This window comes from Leucopleurus acutus (assembly GCF_964270905.1).
Source record: "Leucopleurus acutus genome assembly, chromosome: 2".
NCBI lineage: Eukaryota > Metazoa > Chordata > Mammalia > Artiodactyla > Delphinidae > Leucopleurus > Leucopleurus acutus.
This window is the reverse complement of record NC_139143.1, coordinates 148496864-148514666: the sequence shown is the minus strand read 5'-3', so window position 1 is coordinate 148514666 and position 17803 is coordinate 148496864. Positions and strand designations below refer to the sequence as shown.

Genomic DNA, 17803 nt, shown 5'->3' with positions numbered 1-17803 from the left:
TAATCATCAGAGAAATGCAACTCAAAACTACAATGAGGTATCACCTCACACCGGTCAGAATGGCCATCATCAAAAAATCTACAAACAATAAATGCTGGAGAGGGTGTGGAGAAAAGGGCACCCTCTTGCACTGTCGGTGGGAATGTAAATTGATACAGCCACTATGGAGAACAGTATGGAGGTTCCTTAAAAAACTAAAAATAAAACTACCGTACAACCCAGCAATCCCACTACGGGGCATATACCCTGAGAAAACCATAATTCAAAAAGAGTCATGTACCACAATGTTCATTGCAGCTCTATTTATAATAGCCAGGACATGGAAGCAACCTAAGTATCCATTGACAGATGAATGGATAAAGAAGATGTGGCACATATATACAATGGAATATTACTCAGCCATAAAAAGAAACGAAATTGAGTTATTTGTAGTGAGGTGGATGGACCTAGAGTCTGTCATACAGAGTGAAGTAAGTCAGAAAGAGAAAAACAAATACCGTATGCTAACACATATATATGGAATCTAAAAAAAAAAAAAAAAAGGTTCTGAAGAACTTAGGGGCAGGACAGGAATAAAGATGCAGTTGTAGAGAATGGACTTGAGGACACAGGGAGGGGGAAGGGTAAGCTGGGATGAAGTGAGAGAGTGGCATGGACATATATATACTACCAAATGTAAAATAGATAGCTAGTGGGAAGCAGCCGCATAGCACAGGGAGATCAGCTCAGTGCTTTGTGACCACCTAGAGGGGTGGGATAGGGAGGGTGGGAGGGAGACACAAGAGGGAAGAGATATGGGGATATATGTATATGTATAACTGATTCACTTCTTTATAAAACAGAAACTAACACACCATTGTAAAGCAATTATACTCCAATAAAGATGTTAAAAAACAGAAATAAAGAAAGAAAATAGAAACAGACCCATAATAGAGACAATAAGCAAAGCCAATTTTGTTTATTGAAGAGATAGATGAAAGAAAAAGTAAACACACATACCAAAATCACGTATGAAGAAATGAATACCTTACGAGTCTAGTCTTACTGAAAATAAAATATTATGAATACCTGTAAAAAAGAAAGAGTATCTATATAAATAGATATATAGGAATATAAAAATAGAAATATAGGAAAAATCACTATAGAAATGAAGGTTGAACTAGGAGGAACTCAAGAGCAAAGAAACAGAAGATTAATGCCATATAAAAGGGAAGAACATTTTTCAAACAAAAATGAAAAAATAAAGAAACAAAAAGGATTTTTAAAAAGCAATAAATAAAGAAGATAGGCAAAGATGATCTAACATATGAATAATGGGAGTGCCTGAAGAATCTGGGCTCTCATTTTTAACCACCACTCTCTCCCAACGAGGTAAGGAATATGGGAATTACTTTTTGCCCAAATTTTCCTAATATTTTTAAATGAGCCATCATTTTCCTAAAGTTTTCATTTCAAAACCTTCACACTGTATAGTCCTGGGCATCTTATAGCCTGTTAATGTTAGGGGGTGGTTGTCGCACATGACCCCTCTTTCTCCCCATCTGTAACCCTTTTAGTGTTAAATTCAGTCCTTTGAAGAAAGAAGGCTGCTGACTCTTGATAAAATGTGATTAGCTGTTTCAGAGGCAAAATAAAAGACATTTATTTTAAAAGACAGCTCTTTGGACATCCAAAGTCTCTTGTGCAACAATATTTTGATGAATCAAGCAAAAAATAAATTCAAAACACATTGATGACATTTCCTAAGGGGGCATGGAAAACACATATTCCCCAGGATAAACATAAGTCATTACTATTTTTCCTTTACCAAACTGAAGCCTTGGGGAAGAATTTGAAAGGTTTAGCAAATTGAAAATGAGGCTCAAACTCCTCCTCCTTCCTTTGATACCCACTCTCTGGAGCCAGGCTTTACCTCTTGATGGCTGTTTGGTGGATTATATTTCAAAGGAAAGTGCAATGAAGAGAGAGGGAGAACCTTGAGGGAAAATCCACACAGTACAAACAAAGTATATAATCCAGGCTTCAGAAATGACTTTTTCTTCCTTTTAAACTGGCCTGGGTTGTTTGCAAAGTCTGATTTAACCTTCTGCCAGTGACACAGAGACAGTAAAATGAAATCCATGGGTGAAGGTGAGGCTACTTAGTATATGAGGAAGAGGCAGGATCAAAGGCAGGATCAAAGGCAGGTAAAGGTTTTAGAGTCAGGCAGATGCAGATTTGAATCCTAGCTCCCTGCTAATAGCAGGTTAGTGTGAGCAAGTAACAACCTCTTAGTGCACAAGTGTCCTCAACTGTAAAAAGGGGGGATACTAGTGTACACTGTCCTTTCTTTCTATCTACCTATCTAAATAGAGCCCCATTACCCACCTTCAGATAATGTGATGGTCATTAATACTGTTCACCAAGCATTTCAGGGCTCTTGTTTTCTAGGCATATAATAGGATTGCACTTCATGGCCTTCTTTAAAGTTAAGTATGGCCATGTGACACTTCTGGCCAATGAATTGTAAGCAGAAGTGACACGTGTCACTTACAGGTGGAAGATTTAATTGCCACTGAGAGACCCTCCAGAGCTCTCTTTTCCTCTGGCACAGTGACCAACAACATATGAGATGGTGCTCATTCCAACAACCCAAGGGCCTGAGTGACTACGAAGAACAGAGTTTCCCCGCCAATCTGTGATGAACTTGTAACATGAGCAAGAAATGAAACTTTTTGTTTTAAACTGCTGAAATTTTGGAGTTGTTTATTACTGTAGAATAATCTAACCTACCCCAAATGATACAAATAGTGAGTAGATAAATACAGTTACCTGATGAGGGCTTGAAAACTCCTTGAAAAACTTGGTTTATCTTTTAGGTATTACCTTATTAATTCACCCCACCAGCATTTACTCAGCAATGAGTATAGGTTGAGTGTAGGCCACGCACTGTGCTGGGCCCCGGGGGTGTACATCAGAGCAGAGTCGCTGCTGTCAGGACCTTCCTATCTTTAGACACTCATTCTCCTAAACCATACTCTCAACTAATACATCTGGTAGAACTGACTAACAGTTTTTCGTTTACAAGTTGTCCTTGGAAAAAGGATGAGGACAGGTCTAAGACACTAAAACTGATCTCTTACAGACCCCTCACCTCCTCACCAACACATCTTGTTTTCTCTTTCATGCCTCTACTTAAGCTGGACTCTATGTCTTTGCATGCCATGTCTTCCATGAAGCATGGAATCTCTCCTTCTGAAAAATCCTGTAATTCCACCATTCAGTGGATACGTGCTGCCTTGAGTAGCACAGTAGAGAAAGAGCAAACTTCATAGCCGGACAATCCTACTTTCAAGTCCTAGCTTTGCCCCTCCCTTGCTGAAAAGGCTACAGATCTTGCTTTGGTTGAACCCTTATTATATACTGGGTACTGAAAATCATATTATATAAATTTAATTCTCACACTTGCCCTTCAAGCTCAATTATATATATTATGTGTGTGTGTATATCTATATATACATATATATATATATACACACACACACATATAAATAAGATGTGCTCCTAGGCACTTAAGTCTACATACATATATATAGACTTTTACAGAGGAAGCCAAGCAGACAGAGGTAAAGTGAAGCAGGGATTCACACCCACATCTATGTGAAAATTTCTACTTTTTTTTTTTTTTTTTTTTTTTTTGCGGTATGCGGGCCTCTCACTGCTGTGGCCTCTCCCGTTGCGGAGCACAGGCTCCAGACGCGCGGGCTCAGCGGCCATGGCTCACGGGCCCAGCTGCTCCGCGGCATGTGGGATCCTCCCAGACCGGGGCACGAACCCATGTCCCCTGCATCGGCAGGCGGACTCTCAACCACTGCGCCACCAGGGAAGCCCTCAACTCTTTTATATAAATAATTTTTCACTCTGTGGTCTGTTTATTTGCTTGCTCACTCATTTTTTGGTTTTAATATTTACAAAAGTTTGTACTTTTGTTCTAATCATTTCCTCTGTGTTACATCTTTAATCTCCTCTATTTGGGGAAGGCAACTATTGTCTATTTTTTCCTCTTATGAACAATATTGACATTATCTAGTAACTTCTTCCTCCTCTCCTTCTTCTCCAGCCCCGGGTTGGAAGAAATATTTTGGTTAATAACTATAAGGCAATCAGCAAGCTTTGTCTGCCTCTTATAAATGTTCTCCCCATTCTCTTTCTATTTTGTTAGTTATACTGTATATTTATTTTAAGGGCACATAACCATTAAAAACTATATTCTTTCCCTTATAACCATCACTTATTTTTAGTTATACAAGTAAATATATTTAGTGCTCACCACCTGTTATGTCAATGTCTCACTAGTCTGGTTGTCTGAGGTATATTCCCTAGAAGATGCCTCTGAAAGGTCTCATGAGAATAGTGCCTGTGTTCTTCCATGTTGATAACATTTTGTCTGTGGCCTTCACACCTGAAAGTCGGTCGGTTTGGTTTCCTTTCTTTGGGTGTCTTAGATATATTGTTACACTATAGTCGCCTAACATAAAGTGCTGTTGTCAAGTCTGATCACAGTCTGATTTTCTTTCCCTTATAAGTGAATTTGTCTTTTAGCCTGGATGCCCCAAATAGTTTTTCTTTAAAATCCATTAATTTTACTAGAATATGTCTCAGTATTGATCTTCTGGGTTGATTTCCCCAGGCGCAAGGTGTGCCCTTTCTATATGCAATCTCGAGTCTTTTTAATCATTTTTTTCAGGGAAGTTTCTTTTATATAGATTTTTTAATATATTATTTCTCCTTCATTGCCCCATTATTCTTTTCTCCTTCAGGGACTTGTGTAATACAATTTTAGATATTTTTGCCTATCTTCTGTATTTGTCATTTTCTCTTGAATTCTCAGATTTCTCTTTATTCATTCTGGAATTTAAATTTTTTCCTTCTTTTCACTTTTTATTCCCTTAAGGCATTATCTGTTGTGCAAAAACCATGTTACTCTTATATTCCTTCTAGTTCAGTCTTCACTCGTAAGATGAATTTTCCCTTTTCTTTCCAATTCTTTCCTAAGTTTGATTACCTAGTTTTTGCTTTCTAATTCTGACTTGTACTTTTCTTTCATATCTTGTAATATTTCCTTAATTTACTTCAGCTCATTTTGAAATACTGTTACAGTTTTTACCTGGTTTTGTGGGCATATCTTTCTGGGATGCTTTATTTCATTAAGGATGTTTTTCTGCTCCTTGTTCTCATTTTTCTTATAATAACTTCATTATGAGATTTCACTCCAGTCCTTTCTGTTGCTCATTTTTAGATGAAATTAGTTTTCCTGCACATTTAATGGGGAGGAGTGAGTTAGGATAGCTTTGCTAAATTCAAGGCTCTACAGCTTCCTTGTCTATGTTTCCATGAAGTGGTCAGAGGAAGTATGGCTTCATACTTTCCGAGATCTTCTGGCTCTGTTCTCCTCCCCAACTCTCATTTGGACTTCCCCTTCCTTTGTCCAAAATATCCCTGGCCTACCCTATTTGTAGTATATTCCCTGTGGCTTTCTAAAGTGTCCTGCAAAGATACTTCGTCTGGTTTTGAGGGTTCACAGGACCCAGGCTGCTCCAGCTTCTTCAGTCCTTACTTTGGACCCCTTGCCCTCATCAGCTGCAAACAGGGTTGTACAACACCCTGCCCCCCGCAGTTCCAGCTGCTGTTCTCCTATTGGCCCACTGTACTTTCCAGGGAGTACCTATTTTGGGGTTCTCTTATTTTCAGATTTCTCAGACACTCTTTGCTTCCCCTGCTTCTTTCCACAAAAATGCTGATACCATGCAAGTCTTCGAGCCACCAGTGGCTTCCACCTACATGAATTTTGGGGTTTGTGGTGCTGTCTTGTCTCCCAGTTTTGTTATAGATGTCCATAGGTTTTGGTTTTGCTATCCCAATTGCTCTGTGGCTTTTTTGTTGTTGTTTGTTTGCTTGTTTTGGTTTTTTTTTTTTAATGGTGGAATTCAGGGAGATTAAAAAATGCCACTGCTATCTTCCCAGAATGCTTTTCTCTCAATTCTTTATATAATGCCAACCAGTGAAATCAAACAGACAATGGACAAACCACCATCTACTAACTTTTCTAAAAGTAGGGGATTCCAAGATGTAATAGTTATCAATCTAAAACCCATTCTGGGGACTTCCCTGGTGCCACAGTGCTTAAGAATCCACCTCCCAATGCAGGGGACGCAGGTTTGATCCCTGGTCAGGGAACGAGATCCCACATGCATGCCGCAACTAAGAGTTTGCATTCCACAACTAAGGAGCCCGCCAGCTGCAACTAAGGAGCACATGTGCCGCAACTAAGGAGCCAGTGAGCTGCAAACTAAGGAGCCCGCGAGCCACAACTAAGGAGCCCATCTGCTACAACTAAGGAGCACACGTGCCACAACTAAAGGAGCCGGTGAGGTGCAACAAAGGAGCCCACCTGCTGCAACAAAGACCCAGCACAACCAAAATAAATTAATTAAAAAATAAAAATAAGTAAAACCCATTCTGGTTGGGTGGCAGTGTGGCAGTGTGCCCAGATAAAAAGCATTTCCCAGCCTCCCTTGCAGCTAGGGATGACTATGTGATCCAGTTCTGACCAATAAGATATAAGCATAAGATATCAGTGGGGCATTGGAGAAAGCTCACCAAAAGGAAGATCAACTCAGCTGGCCAACCAACCTCTTTTGCCCTTTCCCTTCTTTCTTCCTGCCAAAAGCTGAGCTGAGCTGCAGACAGCTGAGCTGCTAGGCATCTGTGTAGAGTAGTAAAAATGAAACTAATGGTCAAGGATTTAATCATCTACTGTGACAGTATAAGCAAGAGACTAAACAGGAGAAAGTGCTGGCTCCCCTAATGTTCCATTTTTCTCCCTGGAACAGTGCCAGGCAAGAGTCAGGTGGATTAGTACAGATGCCGGGATTGTCTCACTGCTAAAGAATCCCTGAACAAAAGGCTCCTGCCTTTTTGCAGACCAGGGAGGCAGGGAGAAGGGAGGGGGGAAGGGCTAGGAGTGAAAAAGTACTGCATACTGAGTCAGGGAGGAGGAAACATTTCAAGGCCCCACTCTTGCCCCCTTCTCCCCCTCCCCCCGCCAACAGCCGGTAAGTTGGTCTCTGCAGAGACACCTAAGAGAGGCCATGGCTAGGCTCCCCCTTCTCCGCATAAGGAGCCTGGGCTAAGACTGGGGTGATGGTAGGATGGGGCCAGAGCCCTTGACTGTAAATCCCCTCAAAGAGGGCAGTGCACAGGCTATGTACCTTCCCGGGAGGTCTGTGGGCAAAGCTTTGTAACTGCCTATGGTTGGGTCTGAAATATGACACAGGTTTTTGGCTTAGAGGCGGACTCCTCACTGCCTACACTTTGCTGGAGAAGGAAGCAGGAATCTTGGGATCAGATAATGACAAATTCATGCTAAAGACTGCAAAAGAAAAATAGAAAGATAGAAGGCAGAGTCCCTGATGGCCTCATGGAGCAGCAATGTTTACCTGGGACTATCTCCAAAGTTCTATTTACATGAGAAAAATAAAACTACTAATTTGTTTAAGCCACTGCTTTTCTGGGTTCTTTTACAGCTGAATGAAATTCTTAAGGGCTACGTGGGGTTCCTAAGGGCAGTGGCTTCCAAAAGGGTGATGCTGGTTCGTTCATGAAGTTTTCACTGGTACTTGGTAGGTGAGAAAGAATGAATGTAGTCGGTTTTTCATAAACTAAATTTATTCAAACTTTTAGTACTGAGATTATGCCCTTCCAGATTATTTGACATTATAATGTCCTCTCTTTCACGAGATGATGGTGGTAATTTATGATGCTGGTTGTGTCTAAAATCTTTACTTAAAAATTAAGTTCTGGGACTTCCCTCATGGCGCAGAGGTTAAGAATCCGCCTGCCAATGCAGGGGACACGGGTTCGAGCCCTGGTCTGGGAAGATCCCACAAGCCGCGGAGCAACTAAGCCCATGCGCCACAACTACTGAGCCTGCGCTCTACAACACGTGAGCCACAACTACTGAGCCCACTCGCCTAGAGCCCATGCTCCGCAACAAGAGAAGCCACCATAATGAGAAGCCTGCACACTGCAACGAAGAATAGCCCCCGCTTGCCGCAAATAGAGAAAGCCCGCACGCAGCAACAGAAACACAACACAGCCAAAAATAAATAATAAACAAATTAATTAATTTTAAAAAATTAAATTCTGACTACTGTATCATAGAATCTCTAAACATAATTTTGGAAAAAATGTACAAGTCATGTCAAACTTAAAAATACTTAGTAGTAACTAATTTCCACCTCAAAATCAGATATTTATATGTACCTGGAAAAAAACCTGTTTTCCTTTACTTGAACACTTACAACATTTCTGAGACCAGATATGTGGGGTTTTCCACCCTAAACAATTTTGACACTAACTGCCTGGAGTTACTGCACACCCACAGGTTAAGGGGTCTTAATGCTAATTGTGAGCAGTGGGTCCCCAGGTTACCCATGACTTCTGTCTGACTTGGCTTACAAATTGGAGGTTCCCACGACCCCACCCCCTTGGGTTTGATAATTTGCTCACAGAACCCAGGAAAATAGTTAACTTACTACTGCTGGTTAATTACAAAAGACATTTTAAAGGCTACAAATGAACAACCAGATGAAGAGATACGTAGGGTGAGGTCTAGGAGGGTCCCAAGTGCAGGAGCTTGTGTCCATCTGGAGTTGGGGGTGTACCACCCTCCCAGCACATGGGTGTATTCACCAAACCAGAAACTCTCCAAACCCCATTCTTTTGGGATTTTTATGGAGAATTCATCACATAGGCATGACTGATTAGTAACTCCATTCCAGTCCCTCTCCTCTCTCTGGAGAATAGGGGGTGGGGATGAAAGTTCCAAGCTTCTAATCATGGCTTGGTCTTTCGGGTGACCAGCCCCATCCAGGAGCCCCCAAGAGTCTCCTAATTAGAACCAAAAATGCTCCACTATCCAGGAAATTCCAAGGGATTTAGGAGCTCTGTCAGTCACTTCTATCACTCGGGGTCTTAAGGGCTCTCTGTCAGGAAGTGGGGTCAAAGACCAAATATTAGAACAAAAGATTCTCCTAGCACCCCTATTTACAAGGGCTTTAGGGGCTTTGTGTCAGGAACTGAACTGGGGCAGAAACCATATATATATATATATATATATATATATATATATATATATATATGAAATTTCACAATATGCTTCTATTCTTCAATAAGAGAAAAATCCTGTCACTTTCGGTAAGAGATAAGAATGGGAGGTTGCAGATGGCTTGTACAGGGGAATGCACAGATGCACATGTATAAGAATCACTGCCTTGGGCAGCAGGAGTTAAGTGTTAAAGAAAGAGCGAGCCAGGGCACCAGTTCAGATGGTGACTGGAAAGTATGAATACCAAGTTCTTTGAAGAGTCCTTAAAGACAAAAGAAATATTTAGCTGGAGAGGACTCAGGGGGCGCAGAACAGTTGCTTTCAAACATCAGAAGTTAACAAAGGGAAAGGAGTTCAGACTTTGATCTGAGAGCCCAGGGTTGGAGCTCGGACCAATCAGTGAAAACCGCAGAGGCGCTTCTAACAGCAGGAGCGGTTCAGGAGGAATGGCTGCCTTGGTGAGGCTGAGGCTGGTGATCCCTTAGCAGGGATCACTGGACTGTCAGATCCATGGGAACAGGGACCTTGTCTGTTTTGTTCGCTGCCCCAGTACCTAGAAAGGTGATCAGCACATAGTAGGTGCACAATATATATTTATTGAATAAGGTAATGGGGGTGACAGTCAGCATTCAATGGGAAGTTTGCCATGGTGACCTTAAGCTCACTGTAGCCTGAATTTCTGTGCCGCTTCCTTTATCTGCATGATCATCCTTTTAAGTCCAAATGTGTCTTTGTAGTTGTCTCAGAAATACACAGGGAACTCCTGTCCTGAAGAGGACAACAGAAACAGTGGGAAATCAGCAATCCTGACCTAGAAGAAGCTAAGCCTCCCAGATGGTGTATATATATTTTTTATTTATTTATTTATTTTGTGGTATGTGGGCCTCTCACTGTTGTGGCCTCTCCCGTTGTGGAGCACAGGCTCCGGACGCGCAGGCTCAGCGGCCATGGCTCACGGGCCTAACCGCTCCGCGGCATGTGGGATCCTCCCGGACCGGGGCACGAACCCGTGTCCCCTGCATCGGCAGGCGGACTCTCAACCACTGCACCACCAGGGAAGCCCCAGATGGTGTATATTTTGAACACAAAGTATAAACAAGTATCTTTGAGGTGTCACTGGTTTCTCCCTTTCATGGTCTCTAGCCAGGAAGTCACACCACCTTGAAGAGGCACTCAAAGGGCAGTAAAAGAATTTTCTAAAATCTGTATGTCAAAATAGGTTATAGGTAAGCATGTCCTTTAAACACACTGTTCCATGCTTAGAGGAAGAAAAATTCGGATGTCCATTTTAACCCCCGCACTCCAACAGCTAGCACATTAAATCAGACTCCCAGCAACCTCCGGCAGGCTGAAGATAAAACATCAAGGAAGAACCTGAGCTCAAAGTCACGAAGTGCAGACACAGACATTATTATTATTATTTTTGTATTTTGTATTTATTTCACAACCATTAGGTTCAGTTGCCCAGAGTCAGGTCACCAAAGACAAATTTTCAGCCTCCCAATGAATCCCAACCAAAGTTCATGCTGTTTGGCCACTTTAGGATGGCAAGGGGAGCAGAGGCTCACCTAGGTAAGCTGTACACGAGCCAGAGAAAAGACACCCAAGTTAGGATGGATCCATTTCAGGGACTAAGGGTGCACCTAACGTGAAGCACACCACGTGACCACGAGAGGCACACGCAGGGCACTCGAGCAGCCTCACCCAGCCCCTCGTATGTCTCTCCAAACCAGTGCACAGTCACAATGACAAGTGACAGTGAGAGAGAAGAGCTGAGTGACACGTCTCAACAACAGCATTTAATTTTTGTTTGTTAAATAGGTGATTAGGCTTCAGTGTGGCACCCCCGAGATGTTGGGGGTTGGGGCCATTCCATCCGTTTTCCTGCGCTTTGGTCGTTCTGTTTTTCTGCAGTGGATGCCATGTCCGAAAGAACCACACTCCAAAACCCACTGAGGAGAACTGAAAAACAAAAAGAGTAACTTTCAAGATCAAGTTGCCCCCGTACAGAAAGGATTTAGAGATATAACTTCAACACCAGAGCAGTCTGCCTCCACCAGCTCCCTAAACCTAGAGCCTTGAGCCCTGATTTATAGGCTCCACAGAAGACTTCCTGCTGCAGAGGAAATGACATTTTAAAAAGTTTTCCTCTATTTCTTTGGAAACCCAATGAGTTTCTCTGATACACATCCCAAAGCTACCTTCAGCCACCCTCCTTTCTCTCTTCTTTGTGACTGATCTGTGTTTGGTGCTAGAGGAGGAAAGATAAAAGTAAATATCTTTTTACATAAAAAGACATAAAAAGATTTGGAAACTGAGAGCTGTTTGTGGTTGCTGAAACATATGGTTATACAGGGGACAATGGCAGGATATGAGGCAGGACAAACATTAGGGATGGATCATGGCAATCCAGGGAGTTTGGGTTTTCTTTAGACAACAGGAAGCCAAAAAAAAGTTTTTAAGTAGAAGAGTGACGCAGTCAAAAGCACAATCAGATTTATAGATTTTCAAAGACCCCTATGGCTACACATAGGATGGATCAGAAGGAGGAGAAGAAGAGAGACAGAGAAACCCATCAAGCTCTTACCATAGTCTAAATGTGAGATGATCAGGTCCTGAATGCTGGGTATGGTACTGATAGGACAGATTTGAGAAATATTTCAGAGGTAGCACAGACAAATCTTGCTGACAGATAAGATGTGGAAGATAAGAGGGAGGAATCTACACTGATGCTGAGGTTTCTAGCTTGGGTGACCAGGTAGATTTCTTAATTCATCCAATGAATATTGTTGGAGGACTCACAAGCCAGGCACCAGATACGATGAATAAGGCAATCATGGTTCTAACTCTCAAGAAACTTACAGTCCAGCAAGGGAAACTACAGAGTAAACAAATACATTAAACGTTATTTATGTAATTACGATTATAAGGTACCATGAAGGGTATGATAAAGAACCTAACCTAGTCTGAAATCAGGGGCGATGTGGGTGGTAGTGCCATTCACTGAGACAGGAAAATGAAAGAGGATCTGGTTGTTGGGGGGATGAGTTTAGTTTTGAACATAATGAATTTGAGGCATCTGTTGGTACACCTAGTTGAGGATTTGCAAGAGACGGGAACTTGGAAAAAGAGGCTAGAGATACGGTGAAATCCAGGGGAGATTAAGGAATGTGGCAGAGAGGGGTCCCTAATGCATGGCCTTCCCCCTAAGAGAATAAGCCAGGCCTCCCTGGCGACCTCATCGGGGGAAACATCACAATCAGTGTCAGCATTTAAGCATACCATGAAGGTGAGGCTGAGGCAGGGGAGATCTGCCTAAATCCACTGGCTCTAGAAAAGGGAAAAGTTGCCAACAAAATAGCTGTGAAAAGTGGTTGGAGAAGGGTGGATGCTGTAATTTGCTGGAGTGAAAGAACCTAAAGTCCTGATTGGCCTTCTGGTAAACATGGGCTCCGGTTTCTGAAATGCTAAGTAAAGGTAGGGACAAACCAGCCCACAGGGCAGGCACTAAAGATTTATTTTCGTAAATATGGAAAGATTTGGCCCACAATGTCACCATCAGCCAGGGCTCCCTCGCCACTTCCAGGCCTAAGACCTGGGTAAGGCCTCCCTGGCCACGTCTGGCTCCCCACCACGGTGGCCCCCTGTGGCATGCCCTCCTCCCTTCCTGGCCCCATCCCTGCAAACAAGCCTGGACAGTATCACCATTGCCTGATCTGGGGTGTTCCAACCAGAAGTTCCCAAAGTCATGATTCTCTTTTTAACTCAGCAAGGTCTGCTAGTCTGTGTGATGCCGGAGATATAAAGTTGGGCTGTAAAATCTGGGAAGGTAAGAACCTATCTCCATTGTTCACCAGTAGCCCAGCACCTAGCACAGAGTAGGTCCTCAATGAATGAACAAGAGTTTCCAAACAGCTTGGCAAATGATCCCAGGAAAGTTTTGAGTGCCATATGGTATGTATATAACCCTTGCTTGTTCAAAATCAAGCTTTCCCCAAATGCCTGCTGAGTGCTGGGGCTATATTGGTAAATAAATCTCTGACCTCAAGGAACCCTCAGTCTAAGAAGTTATGGTTCATAAGAAAATGGCCACAATAGAGAAACATACAAAGAACTGTAGCAGAGCCCAGAGAAATAAGTAAGTAATATTACCTGGAGCAGTAAAGCAAAACTCCACCAAGGACAGAGTATCTGAAGTAGGCCCTGAAGAATAAATAGGAAGTTTCCAAGCAGACAAGGGAGGGAAAAGCATATTCCAGAACTTAAAAAAAAAAATCTGGAAAGATTTTATTTATTTATTTTTTATTATTTATTTATTTTTTATGCTGCGCCTCACGGCTTGCGGGATCTTAGTTCCCCGACTAGGGATTGAACCTGGGCCATGGCAGTGAAAGTGCAAAGTCCTAACTACTGGACCACTAGGGAATTCCCTTCAAAGATTTTAAAGTAACATTTCCAGTAGTTAGAGGTAGTTTGGTACTTTTACTACTAGATCCCTGTAAGTGCACAGTGGGATAAAACAAGTAAGTACTTATGTGATAGCCCAATTCGATCATTGATGGTGTCAGTGAGAAATGAGATCCTCCGTACAGGAGAAAGGAGATATGAATATAAGATACAAGCAGTTTAGTACTGTACTAAACAGGAATTGGAAGTATCAGTATGAACTCACAACATATGTTCTATCAAGCAAACAACAATCATATTTCCTAGCTCTGAACATTGAAAAGGCCTGAAAACAATGACTAAGCCAGTTGCAGTGAGCACCACTAGCATCCAAATTGTGACCTGGAAATACTATTTCCCTGAATGGAACCAGGACTGGACTCCTTAGAGAAATGGCTCAGTCTGGGTCTGGGACAGGAAAAGTCCCAAATGAGCCTAGAACATTTGGTCATAACAGATAACAAGGCAGTTACCAGAGACTCCTAGGGTCGTGCCGACAGGACTCGGGGGCCAACCTGAAGAGGCTCCCGGTGGCCAAATACAGGACAGTTTGAGCATCAATAAGCATAGTATTTGCAATGGACTGAAACTAATTGGTCATTGCTGCAGATCCTAGTGAGCCAACTACTATTTTGAAAGCAGGTAAATAAAGAGAAAAAAATCATTTATCTTGCTTTTCTAATATAAACTGTATCACCGGAACCACACAGATGAAGGGAAATTTTTAGTAAAGAAGTATTCTAGTAAATAAATAAAGAAGGAAAGATAGAACTGAAATATCATCATTTTGAAACCCATACTGAATTAATGGGTCTAGGCATTGTTTATTAATGGCTACTAATATCAAAAAGACAGAGAGATAATTAGACATTATGAGTTTACGGATGGAAGGGTTTTACGGCACATATCAAGTAATTTTGCCAAAAAAAAAATCAATCTGAATCTGATCAAACCTTTAGATACAACCAGCAATTCACAGAAAACAGAGGACAGAGCTATATGTTAAATGATACCATGGAGAGACAATCAGCAAAATCCTGACAGTGAAAAACTATAGGATGAATGATTTTTCAACAAATAAGTGGCAAAGGGAAAGAGAAAGATGGCGTAGGACTCTATAATTTAAAAGGCATTTAAGAGGTACAACACCCAATTGCAATATGAAACTCAAACACTGAAACGTATTTGATATTAGTTATTTCTTTTTTTTTAATATTTATTTATTTTTTATTTTTTTATTTTGGCTGCACTGGGTCTTAGTTGCGGCACGTGGGATCTTTTAGCTGCAGCATGTGGACTCTTAGTTGCGGCATGCGGACCCTTAGTGTGGCACGCAAACTCTTAGCTGCGCCATGCAAACTCTTAGTTGCAGCACGTGAACTCTTAGTTGCAGCATGTATGCGGGATCTAGTTCCTCGACCAGGGATCGAACCTGGGCCCCCTGAATTGGGAGCATGGAGTCTTACCCACTGGTCCACCAGGGAAGCCCCAAGAGTTATTATTTCTTAAGATGTGATTATGGCACTATGGTTAGGTTTTGAAGAATAACTTTCTTTTTTTTTTTAAAGGTTGTTTTAGCCTCTTATTTTAAATATTTATTTATTTTTGGCTATTCCTCATGGCTTGTGGGTATTTTTTTTTTCTCGGTATGCGGGCCTCTCACTGTTGTGGCCTCTCCTGTTGCAGAGCACAGGCTCCGGACGCGCAGGCTCAGCGGCCACGGCTGATGGGCCTCGCCGCTCCGTGGCATGTGGGATCTTCCCGGACCAGGGCACGAACCCATGTCCCCTGCATAGGCAGGCGGACTCTCAACCACTGCACCACCAGGGAAGCCCCCGGCTTGTGGGATCTTATTTCCCGACTGGGGATTGAACCCGGGTCCATGGCAGTGAAAGTGCAGAGTCCTAACCACTGGACCGCCAGGGAAGTCCCTGAAAAGAGTATCTTTTATAGATACAGGATTTAAGTGTTTACGGATGAAATAATAGGATGTTCTATATTTGCTTCCAAATAATACAGGGGAAAGAGGTGGGGAATATATGGGTATATGGATGAGACAAGACTGGCCATGAGTTGACAACTGTTGAAAGTGAAAGAGGGGAGGGGTACATAGGGATTCACTATACTATTCACTCTACTTTTGTCTATGTTTAAAAGTTTCCACTAAATAAGTCAAATAAAAGAATAAAAAGTTATTGTGTTGACCCACTTACCATCCCAGGGTCTACCAATTTTCCTCATAGAAAGGGAACAAAGAGGAAAACTGAAAAAGAAACAGCCCAGGAACTGAAAATGGATTCTCTGGGAAGGGACATTTCCCGACATGGTGTGGAAAAGAATAAGGGGCTGTAGAAAACAGTGTTAGCTATGGTGTGAGATCATGCGGTTTGGACACTGTGTTAAAGGGGATTACAGCATTCATTGAGTTAAAGCTGATTTCAGAATAAAAGAACTGATGTGTATAAACCTAGTAAGAACATTTGAAGCTTTGGCTTATAAAATGAACTCTTGACATGAGTGAGTGAAAGGATAATTGCATATAAACCCTGTGTATCGAATCAGGAGGGTTTTAATTACAAAGGAGCCTCCTGAAGCCCTCTGCTCATCCCTTATTAAAGCCCTTATCACACTGCGGTATATTTACCTGCTGGCCGTCCTCCTCTGGACAGAGCCACTTGTCATTGCCCCTGGGAAGGTAGCCCCAATTTGAATACAGTCCTTCAGATACTCCATCCCTCAAGCCAAAGTAAGACTCCCTAGGTGCACCAGGGTCCTGGCTCAGAGAAGAACTGGCATTGGCCCTCAGGTGATAAGTTAATATAAAACAGAAAGAACGAAGGAAGGAAGGAAGGAAGGAAAGAAGAAAGCCAGATGTTCTTTATAATGTCTCAATGTCTTATGTAGAGGTGGCTTCCCTGATTACAAGTAATTGGAGGCTCCCTCGTGATCCTAAAGTTCTAGGGAAAGAAGGGGTTAATGCTCTCCCAGTAATCCCTTCCAGGCTAAGCCCTCCACTGCACAGATTTCCATGAGGAAAGTTATCTGTGAGATTAGAAGTCATTCTTTTCCAGTGAAAGCTGGCAGTCCACAGCTTACAGTGGGAGGCACAGCCAGCTCATAAATCTGCAGCGCTCAGGGCTCTGGACAGCCCTCTCATTGGCAAAGCGGCTGATGCTTCTGCCAGGGAGGCTCCGAAGAAACTGTTCATCACTATCTCATTTACAGACTTGATACCCAAATGGAGACACTGACACCCAAGTTTATAGATCTGAGCAAAGCCCATAGGTACCAAATCTGTGTAAATCAGGATGGGAGGTCTGCAAGGGCCCTAAGGGCCAGGATCTTCCAAGATGCCAGCTTCTGACTCTCTGAAGGTGTATAGCACCTGGGACACTTGGTCTGGAGACTTCATAACCAAAATGTATGAAAGGAACTGTATGTATGAAGTCTCAGCCCAGGAGCAGGCTGAGAGAGCCCCTCTCCAGGTTGATGTCAGGTATTCTGAGGCAAGGCAGAGAGCCAGGCAGCTGTGGCCACTGTGTCCTCCACCTCTATCCCTCTGCAGTTGAGCTCAGGTTTTCTTGTTCTAGGTGATGTGAGCCCACAGCGCATCACTGTGTCTCAATGAACAGCCTACGTCTTCACTTTCCCAAAAGCCACGGGAAGTTGACTACTCTTTTCAGAAAAACGGGTAACTAACTGCTTTCTGCTCACGCAAGACCCCCTCTGTGAAGCCTTCCCCCAGGCCAAATGAGTCAGTGTTTCTGTGCTCCCACAGTGCCCATCAGCTCACAACTTGGCCATGCACTTCTCACACAGCCTGGCCCACCGCCTGGTCCTTATCTGGTGAGCTGTTTTACCCATGGACCAAGGCGCCTTGAGGCAGACTCTATCTGATTTTGCAGGTCCCCAGTGCCCAGCTCACAGAGGCCACAAAGTGGCCTCAAATAAACATTGAGTGAGGAAGTAAATTATGATCCAGGACTCAGTGAGCCAAGGCACTTCTGGTAAAAGCCCACATCCTGACTCTTGCCTGAATCTTACAAAGTCACCTCCACCCACGCTATTAACGAAGCACTCGCCCTGTCTGTGCTAGGCGGGTATTAGGCCAAGACCGGGGAGTCCAAGTGAAATAAGAGTCCCTTCCCCATGGACCTCAGATGAAGATCCATCCTGCTCTGGGGCCTTCTCTGCTAACAGTCAATGGAG

The 17803-nt window shown here is 42.8% G+C and overlaps 1 protein-coding gene across 2 annotated transcripts in view; it reads right to left on the bottom strand.

Annotated features, from left to right (window-relative positions):
- Nucleotides 1–10586: 10586 nt before the first annotated feature.
- YIPF1 (Yip1 domain family member 1) overlaps nucleotides 10587–17803 on the bottom strand; it is a 35276-nt gene continuing 28059 nt past the window's right edge. For both annotated transcript variants that reach the window (XM_082861127.1, XM_082861126.1), the window contains one exon: nucleotides 10587–11110. The gene's annotated coding sequence lies outside the window, so the exon portion shown is untranslated. The remainder of the gene's footprint in view (nucleotides 11111–17803) is intronic.